The 14,140-nt window shown below is 43.4% G+C and overlaps 1 protein-coding gene across 2 annotated transcripts in view; it reads right to left on the bottom strand.

Moving 5' to 3' along the window:
- fam20b (FAM20B glycosaminoglycan xylosylkinase) overlaps window positions 1-14,140 on the bottom strand; it is a 388,233-nt gene that overhangs the window by 346,171 nt on the left and 27,922 nt on the right. For both annotated transcript variants that reach the window (XM_070887418.1, XM_070887420.1), the window contains exon 2: window positions 10,894-10,980. The gene's annotated coding sequence lies outside the window, so the exon portion shown is untranslated. The remainder of the gene's footprint in view (window positions 1-10,893; window positions 10,981-14,140) is intronic.

Genomic DNA, 14,140 nt, shown 5'->3' with positions numbered 1-14,140 from the left:
ACCTGTGCTATCGCAATGGCCTTACTGAGGGTCGGTGTCTCTACAGTCAAACGTTTTCGTAGGATGGTCTCGAGGCCAATGTCCAGTACAAAAAAGTCTCTGAGCATCTGCTTCAAGTAGCCATCAAACTCACATTGTCCTGCAAGTCGCCTTAGCTCAGCGACGTAGCTCACCACTTCCTGACCTTCAGATCGCTGGCATGTGTAGAACCGATACCTCGCCATCAGCACGCTCTCCCTTGGGTTAAGATGCTCCTGAACCAGTGTACACAGTTCCTCATAAGACTTATCTGTGGGTTTCACCGGAGCCAGAAGATTCTTCATGAGGCTGTAGGTCGGTGCACCGCAGTCTGTGAGGAGGACCGCTCTCCTTTTTGCAGCGCTTCCTTCTCCGTCCAGCTCGTTGGCTACAAAGTACTGGTCTAACCGTTTGACATAGGCTTCCCAGTCCTCACCCTCCGAGAACTTCTCCAGGATGCCCACAGTTTGCTACATCTTTGCGTTGGATTCGTATACTCCTAACACAGATGAGACTGCACACAGGGAGGTTAAAATAACAGTGACCTCAGTCTTTATTAAGACACTCCAGAATGAGGAACAGGCCTGAGGGGCCGGCTTATATACAGTGCTCCCAAGGGATGCTGGGATCCCTTGGGACTTCAGGAGATGTGCTCTCTGGTGGCGGAACATGGGAAAGGGAGAGTCACTTAAGGTTGTTCCAGTGTGGCGTCTAGGTCTGTTGCCTGCGCCGCTTACTACACCATGCAGGGAGAATCAAAAAAAGAGAGAATTTGAAGAAAATGAACAAAATTAAGAATTTGAAGAAAAAAGGCATGATCTTCATTAAAATGACTTGGCAAAAGTTTTCCCGCAGCAGAGGGAAAGTCGTCACGCTGTATCTTCGCAAAGTTCTAAGAGCAAGTCTCCAGCCAACTGATTGGCCATAAAAGGTGCTGGGAAACCCAAGAATGCTACAGGAGAGAATAAAAAGAGGGCCTGTAATTTGTGGCCCCTATGGGTGCGTACGAGGTGTGCCCGTAGAGGCCACTCAAGTTCTGGGTTTTTGCACGCGAAGCGTATGTGCGAAAACCCGGAACTTCCAATTCGTCAAGAATTTTCTTTACAGATCCAACGCACCTCCGGGAAAAGGGCACCCGCGGGTGGAGAGTTGGACTATTCTGCTCAGCGAGTGCCCATGACATTTTTACGTCTGGTAAGGTCTGCATTTACCAGTGGAAGAGTTTTAAAAAAATATAAAGAGTCAAATTTTAATAATATTTATACATTAAAAACCTATACAACAAGGTAAGTTTATTTTTAGCCCCTTTAAAACATGTAGTTATTTTTCATAAAATTAATTTTATGTTTTAAATATTTAATGAAATGCCATTTTAATTCATTTTAAATACGGAATGGTTTAAAAAATATTATTTGAAGTGTAAATGTTTTTTTGGGATAAACCCATTCATACTTATGGCGTTTCAGTACATACGGAATCCACATAAGCATGAATAGGGACTCCCTTCTTTTATTGGTTGGGTTGGGCTGGCCTGGGGCGCTTGTGAACCGCCTGCGCCCGAGAAACGTGGACCTCGACCCGTGGGTTACCCGGAGAGGGCCAGGACTACAAATCTCCGTACCTCCCGGACCACCAGGTACGTGGGCATTTCATTTGCAGATCAGAGGCATTGTCACGCGGGACATCTCCGACCGCAAATTCAGGGCCAACAAATAAACAACTTGCATTTATATAGTGGGTTTAACGTAGTAAAAACGTCCCAAGGCGCTTAAATACCAATTCAAGTGGATTAAGCACACGATAATATTTTAAACTTCTACAAAGTTGATGTCGACTCGCTCATTTAACATTTAATACTGCAAATCTTTTGGTTCAACCTGACAGAAGACACCCACTTCAAACTACGAAACATGTTCCCTGCTCCAAAACTCGGACACCATCATAAGATTGGGCCTGGGAGGTTGAAGGAATCGGATAGGCTAGACAGCCATCTGGTGGCTACCTATGGGAGTACATACGTCTTTTTAACTTCAGTCACACTGTGATTAAACCTCATTATAACCTAGGCCACTGCACCTTACATGTTCTGGACAGTCTTTTGGTTCCATATCAAGGAACAATGCAAATTAGTAAAACTCAAGGAAGACACTTTGACATGCATTACCCTGCTCTCCTGATGCTAAACGGCTTGCAAAGGGACACCAAGTGGTATTGTGTACAGGATCAATACAACTCACTGCAACTTCCCTTTGGCCTTTTGTCATACCTTTCCCCTCCCCTACTATAGACTCCGGGGGTTAAATTTGTCTTGGGCGGCAGCCAATTTTCCACATCGGTAAGGAAAATTGGGCGCAGTGCGAAACAGGCTGCCGATTCACTATCACCCGTTCCGCATTGTTGCCCAACACAAATTTATACCCCGCTAATTTCTCGCAGGGATAAAGTTCCACAGATACCAGTTGGCCTCGAGTACCGCACCCAATCGGCCATTATTCACATGTGAAGCCTGGCAGTCAACGACGGTAGGCTATTTGACCACAGGATCACCGCTGAGCCTGAACCTGTTCTCACCTAAATCTCAGGCATGTGTACACTTTCCACAAGGGGTCACCAGACTGTGATGAGCTGAGGGAACCCTGGCTGCTGGTTCTGCTCTCTGACTCAGGGAGGCCAATGCCATGCACAACAAACACTAATACAAAAGCAAAATACTGCGGATGCTGGAATCTGGAATAAAAACAAAAAAGTGCTGGAAATCTCAGCGGGTCAGGCAGCATCTGTGGAGAGATTAACGGTTCGGGTCAATGACCCTTTTTCAGTACTGGAGAGTGTTCGGAAAGAATACATTCTTAAGCACTGAAAGGAGGAGGTAAAGAAAGAACAAAAGGGAAGGTGATAGGGTAGAAGACAGGAGAGATTAGAGAGACAAAAGGGATGATGGCCCAAATTCAAATGGCAATGCCAGGAGTTAGAAAAATATTAGTCAAGATAGGGTGTGAATGGCGACAAGAAGAGGAGAAAGAAAGAAACAGGCCCTGGGTGGTGGGCTGCCCCAGCTGAGACCAGCTCATTCAACACATGTACCTCAGACATCCCGGGTCCACTAGGCTCAGTACTGCACCACATGGTACACCTAGCCATTAAGGGATCGTTATTTTAAACAATTCCATCTGTGATACATTCATACATAATTCCTACAATCAGTTACTTTTTTTTCAATTTGACGATAATAAAAAAATATTAACTACCGGCAAAAAAAATATTGACTGTCACAATTCAACCCGAGTGTACCATCACTGTTTAGTGTGCGGTGTGGCTTCCTGACCTCAGAAAACTGAACGTCATGCCAAACAAAGGCACAAGAACCTAATAAACAAAAAGGTCCTTAATATCTTGTTACTGTGATTAAACTACCAGCTTTGCTGCATAAGTAATTCATTATTCACATTATGCATGGCTCAGTGGGTTTATGCTGTGAATTGTTTATCCACAAGGACCAGGTAAGGTCCCAGATCTTGTGGCCAGTCTGCACTGAGTTAGTGGACCTCAGCTGGGAAGATGGTGCTATAATTGGCCTCGTGTCCCTGGGTGCAGGAGGGACAAATTCCTCAACTTTCCAACTTGAGATCGTCATTCAGCAAATCCCGATGGAAGTAAAGCTTCTGAGTGATACTTCCAGCAAGGTCTGCTGGGCAGCTTGTCCGCAACTTGGTTCGGGATAGGATCAGGCTAGAGTTACGTTGCCCCCTGCAGTCACATTTCCTGCTACTACTCAGTTGTTAAAGTTCACATGAATAATGGCCACTTGGCTGCAGTACTGGTGGGTGTTTAATGTCCCCGGAATCATAGAAACATAGAAAATAGGTGCAGGAGTAGGCCATTCGGCCCTTCGAGCCTGCACCACCATTCAATATGATCATGGCTGAGCATTCACCTCAGTACTCCTTTCCTGTTTTCTCTCCATACCCGTTGATCCCTTTAGCCATAAGGGCCATATCTAACTCCCTCTTGAATACATCCAATGAACTGGCATCAACAACTCTCTGCGGTAGAGAATTCCACAGGTTAACAACTCTCTGACTGAAGAAGTTTCTCCTCATCTCAGTCCTAAATGGCCTACCCGTTATCCTTAGACTGTATCCCCTGCTTCTGGACTTCCCCAACATCAGGAATATTCTTCCTGCTTCTAACCTGTCCAGTCCTGTCAGAATCTTGTACGTTTCTATGAGATACCCTCTCATCCTTCTAAGCTCCAGTGAATACAGGCCCAGTCGATCCAGTCTCTCCTCATATGTCAGTCCTGCCCCATCACCCTTGTGCTCGCTGATCAACATTGGCTCCCAGTCTGGCACCCCTCAAATTTAAAATTTTCATCCTTGTGTTGAAACCCCTCCATGGCCTCACCCCTCCCTCTGTAAACTCCATCTTTGTAACCTCCTCCAGCCCTACAATCCTTCTCAATCTCTGCGCTCCTAAATTCTGGCCTCTTACACAATCCTGATTTTAATCACTCCACTGTTGTCAGTAGTGGCATCAGCTGTCAAGGCCGAAGTTCTGGAATTCCCTCCCTAAAGCTCTCTGCCTCTTCACCTCTCTCTCTTGCTCCTTTAAGATTCTCCTTCAAACCTACCTCTTTGACCAAGCTTTTGGCCCAATATCTCATGTGGCTCAGTGTTAAATTTTGTCTGAGAACACTCCTGTGAAGTGCCTTAGGACGTTTCACAACATTTAAGGTGCTATATAAATGCAAGGTGAAAATTTCTGTGGCATTGGTAATATTCCTCAATAGAATTGAGATTCTCGACAATCAGAGAACCTGTAACCCCAGTGTAGTCACTCTGTGCGTTCTCAAACACGACACACAAATTCAACACCTCCAAAATGAACGCAGCTCAGTGGTGTGCCGATACACACAGTGGGAAGTTATATCACAAGCTTATGACCTCAAAGAACGAGTGCTAACTTTCAGCTGGAGACTAACGCAGAGCAGGGTTGAACTGGTAGCCGAGGAGGCACAGAGAGCTAACAGGTGTGTCCAGTTCACACTGCTCTTGCACAACTCAGTTTTGGAAACTCTAAGAAGAATTAATTTTACATCTTGGAAATGGATTAAGTTTCAAAGGCGATTTTAGGATAAACGCGCCTTCATCTGGGATCTTTACACCAAAAGAAATGAAATTGTAGCAATGCTCCCAAGTTGGTCCTTTCTGATTCAGAAAGGATAAAATTAGTTGTTTCCAAACAGATGACAGCCAATATCCAACACTTCAACTGGATTTTTTCACAACAGTTTGTGACTGATTATTATATAAAACACTCATTATTGATTATTTTCATTTTCTTCAACTCTCTTTATGCCAATACAGTATTTCAGTCAAAGGGGAAGTTAAACTATATGCAATATGTCTGTCAATGCTGCTTCGATGGTACGTCGCTCACCCCATCCGATTTTCCCTCCCAGCCTTCCTTTGAGGAAACACTCGACACCACCTCCTCAGGGCCCGGCTGACACAGTGGAGATCAGAAAGTCACTAAGCAGGGAACCCTGTGTGAGCCTCAGTATATCTGAGCATGGTCATTCAGAGTCTGTAGCTTTAGATCATCCTGAAGTTGTAATGGTACAGGTTGTTCAAATGGACAGAATACGTTCTGACGAAAGCTCCCACCCAAAGCGTTAATCCCATCTTCTCTCCTTAGAGAGGCTGGTGGGGCGGCTATATCTTTCCAAGGTTTAAAAAAAATCTTAGTAATATTGATGAAACCAAAATTATAGTAAGAAGGAAGAAAGTGGAGGTTGAGCAGTGAAAATGGTCAAAAACCTCCAATACATGAATAAGCACAATTGTGTCCTGAAATATAATACTTCTTTCTTCACATTTCTGTACCCAACTATCAGTGTTATTCTCAGATTTTCAGCAGCTGTAGTTTGGTGCTTTTTGTTCAGTCAGTATTATTGGGCCAGGTTTTGCTGCAAAAATAACGGTGAGGTTAACAGAGCCACCGTTATTGATGTACAAATCGGACAGTAACTTCCAGCGGCTGCACATGTACAGTTACAAGCGGAAATCTGGAAGTTGCTGTCCAAGATGCGCCGCTCCTCCAAAAGCTGTGTGGAAACGACATCATGCCCCCTGGCTCACCATTCAAATATATTGAATGGTGTGACATTGCTGTACTTAGAAACATAGAAATCTACAGTGCAGAAGGAGGCCATTTCGGTCCATCATCTCCACATCGGCCGACAAACAGCCACACGGCCCTTTTACATCTAAACCGAAGAACAATGAAGGAAAGGTAAAGAGCATCCGGCCCAACCAGTCCAGCCCACACAACTGCGATACCACATTTTACACTCCACCCCAACCGGAGCCATGCGATCTCCTGAGAGGAGCAAAAAAGTAGATAAAAACTTAGACCAATTGGGGAAAAAAATCTGGAAAATTCCTCTCCGACCCATCCAGGCGACCACTCTGGCCATATTCGATTTCCTGAAGTACTTACCATGGTATCTGCGCCAGCGAACAGGTGGTTATCCAGTCTAATCCCACTTATCAGCTCTAGGCCCGTAACCCTGCAAGTTATGGCACTTCAAGTGCCCATCCAAGCACCTTTTAAATGTGATGAAGGTTTCTGCCTCTACCACCCTTCCAGACCCCCACAACCCTCTGCGTGAAGAAGCTTCCCCTCAAATCCCCTCTAAACCTTTCACCAACCACTTTAAAACTATGCCCCCTCATAATTGACCCCTCCACCAAGGGAAATAGGCCTTGCTATCCACTATATCCTGACCCCTCAAAATTTTATACACCTCAATGAGGTCTCCTCTGTTCCAAGGAGAACAAACCCAGCCTATCCAATCTGACCTCATAGCTAAGATTCTCAGTCCAGGCAGCATCTTCGCAAATCTCCTCTGCACCCTCTCCAGTGCAATCATGGCCTGCCTATAATATGGTGACCAGAACTACACGCAGTAATCAAGCTGTGGCCTAACCAGAGTATTATACACTTTAAGCATAAGCTCCCTGCTCTTGTATTCTCTGCCTCAGCCAATAAGGGCAAACATTCCGTATGCCTTCTTAACTACCTTATCCACCTGGCCTGCTACTTTCAGGGATCTGTGGACAAGCACTCCAAGGTCCCTTTGTTCATCTACACATCTAAGTGGCCTACCGTTTAATGTGTATACCCTTTCCTTATTAGCCCTCCCCAAGTGCATTACCTCACACTTCTCCGAATTAAATTCCATTTGCCACTGTTCTGCCCACCTGACCAGTAGATTGATATCCTCCTGCAGCCCATGATTTTCCTCTTCATTAACAACCAGACAGCCAATTTTAGTGTCGTCTGCAAACTTCTTAATCATACTCCCTATATTCAAATCTAGATCATTGATATATACCACAAAAAGCATGGGACCCAGTACTGAGCCCTGCGGAACCCCACTGGAAACATCCTTCCAGTCACAAAAACACCCATCAATGATTTACTCTTTGCTTCCTACCTCTAAGCCAATTTTTGATCCAACTAGCCACTTTGCCCTGGATCCCAATGGAAACATAGCAATCTTACCTCATAGATATGGACTAAACTTGCCAGAAAAAGTTAGGGCATGTCCATTCCAGTGTAAGTACCCTTTTAACAGCGTGATAAGTCTTAATTAATGCCAAACAAACTCCATGGGACTGAAAATTAACTTTTACAAGTGTGGAGTCTCATTCATTCAGCTTTTAATTATTGTTGAAGTTTTATTTTAAATTAAAGACTTTTTAAAAAACTTCTGTCTTTTATATCTCTATCTTAATCCCATCTTTCCTTCCTTCAATTTGTTTTGTTTTGTGTACCTGATTTGACATTGAATTAAATATTCCAACTGACACTTCCTGGTTCAGGCTCTGTGCTGCTCATTAACGATCCTTCAATCTGATTGGTTAAGGAGATACACAGTTGTTTGCCCTGTTCACAAAGGTCCCACATGCCTGTAGAGGACGGTGCACTTTTTGGGTGGTTGGCTAACTGGAACTTGCTGTGCAAAGGCCCATAGAAATCCTATGGGCAAGTGTGAGCCTGTCGTTTGTTGGCTGTTCAGAGCAAAATCCGGCCCAATCTCTTTGTTTAACATCACAAGATACGTCATCAGTGGTGTTGAATATTTCTCCTGATCAACCCATGTCACTGATCAATATACAGGAGGAGCTATCCTCTCCTCCAGCTCATCATCTGTCCCTTTCACAGACAACTTGAAGCACCCCCTATAAGGAAGATTGTCAAAGTTCATTCTGAAAATAGTGCCACTAACTCAGCCAAGCAGATGATAAGCTCTTTTCCTCCCTCATTTCCTGCAGGTTTATGTTGGGTTGCACTTGCATGGTGTAAGGTTACAAATTTTCCAGAAAGCACAGAACGAGGCCACAAACTAAAAGTTGATTAAGTTGATTTGATACAAGCTTTTGGAATTAACTGGACAAAGGGAGCAAAAGGGCGCCAGCCCGAGGCAGGGGTGACTCACCACCAATTAAGGACAATCTCTGCGGTCAAGTACCAGACTGGTTTTATGCATAACAACAATGGGGTTGTTACATTTTTCATAAACTAACTGAAGAGGCCCTGAATTGATTGGCCAGAGGGGGAAAAACAAATCTTTCTGGAGACAGCAAGTCTGCAAGAAGACCAGAACAACAAAGGGACCCCCCACCAGGTGTATATTTTTGGAGAACGAGGTATTAAGGATGAGGAGTCATCTTTTGCCTGGTAGACTCCATGTGCATTCGGGTCCATCATCGCAGTCAAACAAGATCACTGCAAACAACGTATCGATTCAAACACATTATCGGAAACCGCAGCAGCGGGGATTATTCATAACTTGGATATAAATATGCGAGCTAGAAGCAGCTCAGAAGAAGAGTGGTACAGAAGCGAAGCGAAGTACGGAACGAACACAGAAGGAACAGAACTGAAGAGAACAGCCAGAAGAGGAATCAACTGGTCAAGGAACCAACAACCATGAACCTACAATCCACGATTACAGCTACAAACTGGAAGGGTGATTGTATGTCTTCAACAATTCTCTCAGAAGTCTAGTTCTGCAGTTTTTTAGTTAGTTTTTGCATAATAAAACTGACACTGGTTTAAGCCTAAATTTTGTGCCACGTGTTGTCCTTCCCCTGTAATTCCCGAGGTCTATGAATCAAGGTAGAACACCCTACAATGGGAGCCAAAATCCTACAGTATCTCACCAATGTCGGCATTCTCCACGCAAGAGCCCTTGACACTGAGCACTCGCAAGCTTTTCAACTTTGGCGAGCAGCGCAACCAAGCCTGATCCAGACCGCATACGACATCTGCAGGTGTGCACTTTCCAATCGTAGTCACTCCATAGTACTAAGTCCACAGTCACCCTGGGGTGACTTTCCCCTCCATGGTACAGGAATACTGATTCCAAGACCAAATGTAGTGCCTTGGCTCCAATTAACTTACAGAGCACAGGATTGAACTAGGGACCTACCTGATCAGTGTGGCTCGGTTCAGCACTGAGCAGTGCCTTTATCAACAGGGGAGCTTGTTAATAGATTTCATTCTCGGACACAATGACATCAATGGAGGACACGATGGTATCAATGGGGGAATGCAATGACATCAATGGGGGATGCAATGACATCATCATGCCAGAGATCACAAAACAGACTCAAGGTTATTTGTTAATCCATCACATTGTCTCACAAGCCATTTTGCAGAAGTTAACGCTTTTCCAATCTAGGAGACATGTATGAAACATGCTCTACCAGGGCGTAAAACAGGAAAAATGCTCCAAAAATAATGAGCAATGTCATGACAATTTAAAACTGTGCATAAATGATAAGATAGGATGACATTAATAAAGGATACATCCCAGAACAGAAAGAGTACTTTAAAAGTAAGTAACGGTTAAAATGAAACAGTCCCGAAAAAATGTAATTTGAAAAAAAATCCCAAGCTAGCTATAATGCATTTGCTTCGTGGGTTCTTTGCTTAAGAATTCATAGTAACACATTACGATTAAGAACTAGTTGGTTTATTAACAAAGCTTTAAGAATCGCATTACCAGTACATCCACTTGAGCCAAATCACATTTCCCTGTTAGGATGTGAGCACATAAAAAAAACATATTGCAATATTTTTCTATACAGTACACATGGCAGCTACTACATTTTAAAAGCCACCTTAGGATTCGAATCGCTCGTTTTCTTAGGCAGGGGTCCGAGCTTTGTAGTTTACAAAGGAAACAAATACAGGTGCCTGTGGTTTTTGGTTCTGTTGCGGAGTGGGGATGGAGATGGAGATGGAGTCACATGTTTAAAACCAGTCTGCAAGGCATCAAGTAGACGAAAATGGTTAAATACTTGGAAAATGAGGTAATGTGCAACATATTTTTTTTTCCAGATTACCTGCCAGTGTGTTTTAGTGACTTCCAGATGGAGTCCAGTTTAATTGTGTTTTATTCTTCAATGAGTTTTAAGGCAAGAGGAAACGCCAAAAGGTTAGGTCTCAAATTCATTTTAAATAAACATTTTGTCAGGTGGAATAAAAAAAATAATAGTTCAAACTACAACAGATTTGAGGGAGAAACTTGGCAGGTCGAGCGCCTCTAATCAAACAGAATTTTTTTTCTGGTCGGAAAACAGTGGTAAGGTAGCTGGAATGGATGGCTGTAACACAAAGGTCAAGGCTGCTGTTTCTGTATATCAATGTCTGGCCTATTGCTAAGGTTATGGGGGTGGGATTCGAATGTCTGCATCAGTCTTCAGTCTCCCCAGTCAGCCCAGTTTTTCTTTTTAAACTGTTTCTTGGCTCTCTTGTGCTTTCTGAATTTGAGGCCTTTGGATTCTGCCGGTGACTTACCCTGACTGTTATGAATAAGGTTGCCAACTCTCCAGGATTGGTCTGGAGTCTCCAGGAATTGTAGATCAATCTTTGCTACAAGCAATCCTAGAGAGAAAAAAAAATCATAGGACCATTAAAAAAAAATGTTTTTTTTCAATATTTTAGTTTATTAATTATAAAAATATTGGTGCTGAGGGAAAAACAGCTGTTTGATTGTCAGTCAATTAGCTGACTCTTGACTGACAAAGAGTCTGTTCGCTTTAGAATTGGCGTGGGAAGGTAGTGCACTGCAAAGATGGACGTTCTGGGCAACCAATGGTGGGGTGGTTGCAGGTCATGTGACAACATCTCCTGGAATACGTCCAACCAGAGTTGCCAACCCTTGTTACGAGGCAGAACTGCATTTATTCTGAGACATCACTTTAACCTGAGCAGGGGTAGGATGCCAATATATGGACTCAGCTATGAAAAAAAAGAGTTTGTCCCAGAATTTGAGATGATGAGAGTGGTGAATAGATATTTTCAACTGCATTAAAAAAAATCTCCAGACAACTTACTGTTGAAACAACATTTAGAGCATGGTTTGTGCTGATGTCAAGTTATTGTGGGGGAAAACTGCAGTGCCATTTTGGCCGGAAGAGCCGTTTACTCTGGCCAGAGAACGAAGTGTAGTCAGCAGTATACCTTTGGTTTGAAAGCCCTGTGACATTCTCAGCAGATATTGGTCTCAAACTGTTGGCTACAACAGTGTTGTCCAATACATTAGCCACAAGTCACACGTGGCTAATTAGGAATCCAGATCCGCCTAATACTTTTCTAAGTAGTAAATCAAAATTAAGCAATGGATGCTCTCATTGCGTAGTGTAGTGTGTAGTGTATGAATAAAGAGTCTGACCAGATACTGTGAGCTCAAAGTAAAGTGTGACAGTAGTGTTTTATTGCAGGTCTCCAGAGTGCCTCTCCAGCCTGTGAGGCCTCCTTAAGTGCAGGTGATCCCAAGGGATTGTGGGATCCCTTGGGATTCCAGGGAATGAGCCCTCTGGTGGTTTAACAAGGTATTTACAGGTTTACATATATAACACATTGGGTATGTGATCTTAAGGCATGTGGATGTGAACTGCAACCATTTTGTGCATTTGTGGGTAAAATGGTAAGATGAAAAGCAGAGAGAGAGAGTGTGTTTTTTCATCGTTGTGAGTGCTTTATTTCCTTGGATACTGAATGATGGTAGCTGTTTGTTTAATAAACATACATGTGAAGTACATTTACCTGTATTGTGTGAGAGTGTGTGAGGCGTTCTCCACGAGAATTAGTGTACGTAGCTAAAATGGTGTTGCTATAGCCACAGCTGTTGCAAGTTAACGATTTTTATTGGACATCACTGGGCTATAGTATATCAATGCTCTTAAATCACATCACCAACCTGCTCTCTGTCCAAACAGACTGTAAAATTAGAGGGGGCAAAGACCCAGGCATCTGAAAGGATTGTGTTTGCACGGTTACACAGCTCTTTGGCATTTATAATCTGAACATTGCTCCTGGTTGAATTAAATGGAGATACAGGTTTCTTTTCTGTTGCTTTAAGAAAAGGAATTCTCCAGCATATCCAAGGTGGTCATTCTTACTTGAAGTGCCTGTAACAATCACCACCTTCAAGGTTATTCTGCAAAGCTTAATAGGACCCAGGCTCTAAGTAATCAAATGGCTAAGCAAAGCACTTGAAGCTCTTATCTCACCAGCTGAGGAACCCATCTTCAGAAAGATATCAAGATTATTACATGTCAGCAAGTTGAGATAATAGCTTCAGGAGAATCTGAAAGAAATACTAGTCATCCTTCTAAATCCTCAAAGTAGCCCAGCTGCTTCACAAATTACCAAGGATGTTGCTACTCCATAAGAAAAGGAGAGTAGAGACGGCAAGAGGACAGCAATGTTCCTGACCATCTCCACCTGTTGACCCAAAGCAAGCGCTCTACTCGGAACTCCTTCACGACAAACGAGCCAAAGGTGGGCAGAGGAAACGTTACAAGGACACCCTCAAACCCTCCCTGATAAAGTGCGACATCCCCACTGACACCTGGGAGTCCCTGGCCAAAGACCGCCCCAAGTGGAAAAAGTGCATCTCGGAGGGCGCTGAGCACCTAGAGTCTCATTGCCGAGAGCATGCAGAAATCAAGCGCAGGCAGCAGAAAGAACATGCGGCAAACCAGTCCCACCCTCCCTTTCCCTCAACGACTATCTGTGACAGGGACTATGGTTCTCGTATTGGACTGTTCAGCCACCTAAGGATTCATTTTAAGAGTGGAAGCAAGTCTTCCTCGATTCAAGGGATTGCCTATGATGATGTTATATCTTTGTCACTTCTAGTTTATACCTAAAGACTGACAAGTGACAAAAACAGCAATGCGATTTTTATTGGATTATTTTTCCACAGAAAGGATTTAGGAGAGAAAAAAAGTTACATTTGAGGGTTGAAAGGTGGTTAAAATGCTAATGAACTAACCTTTGCAATTGTTTCCCCAAAGACTATAAACTAAAAGCAATTTGTTAGCCTGTCACAGTAGTCATAAACACTTCACACTCATGGTTTTGGGAGACCCCTGGTCCTGGCACTCAGCAAGAGTTGTCTAAAAGAGCATTGCCCTCAGGTTGTTAACACAGTGAGATAACTAAATAGTAAGAGATACAGTTAGTCAGGTTTTTTTTAAAAACAGAAAGTGATGAGGGAGAGCTTTTGTCAGGCTCAGAAAGTTAGCAGGAAGATTGTTGGAAATTATTTTGTTTAAATCAAGCATGTCAAGCCACTAATATGGGAAAGCACAGTCAGCGTGTTCATTATTTTGTATTATTGCATGAAGCTAAATTGTTCTAATTAAATTCAGTGGATCGGATCATAACCATTGTTGTGAAATAAAGCAGCTTAACAATTTGTATCTGGCCTCGTTTTATCAGCTACCTTCTTGGTCCCCTTTCGAAAAGATTGAAGATGCACATGTGGCGACATGCACGAAAGACAGAAATATCCAGTCCAGGTCACAAGGGAGTACTATTGTTACACCCGAGTTATGTTATTGTATAGTTGGATATTGGGCAGGACTGGCGCACCCTAAATATAAGGAACTCAGATTACTGAGAAGAGTGACCAGCACTACTGTGCCTGAGAGAATGTTTAAGGCAAAATCCTAAATTTGTCAGTGTCCCTGTGAGCTACTTCATTGTGAATTATTCACAAATCTGGGGTAAAACCTGCCCTGGACCAAGGAGG

The sequence above is a fragment of the Pristiophorus japonicus genome, chromosome 8, assembly GCF_044704955.1.
Source record: "Pristiophorus japonicus isolate sPriJap1 chromosome 8, sPriJap1.hap1, whole genome shotgun sequence".
NCBI classification, from domain to species: Eukaryota; Metazoa; Chordata; class Chondrichthyes; family Pristiophoridae; genus Pristiophorus; species Pristiophorus japonicus.
Note: the sequence above shows the minus strand (reverse complement) of the source record. Positions and strands in the feature narration are given on the sequence as shown.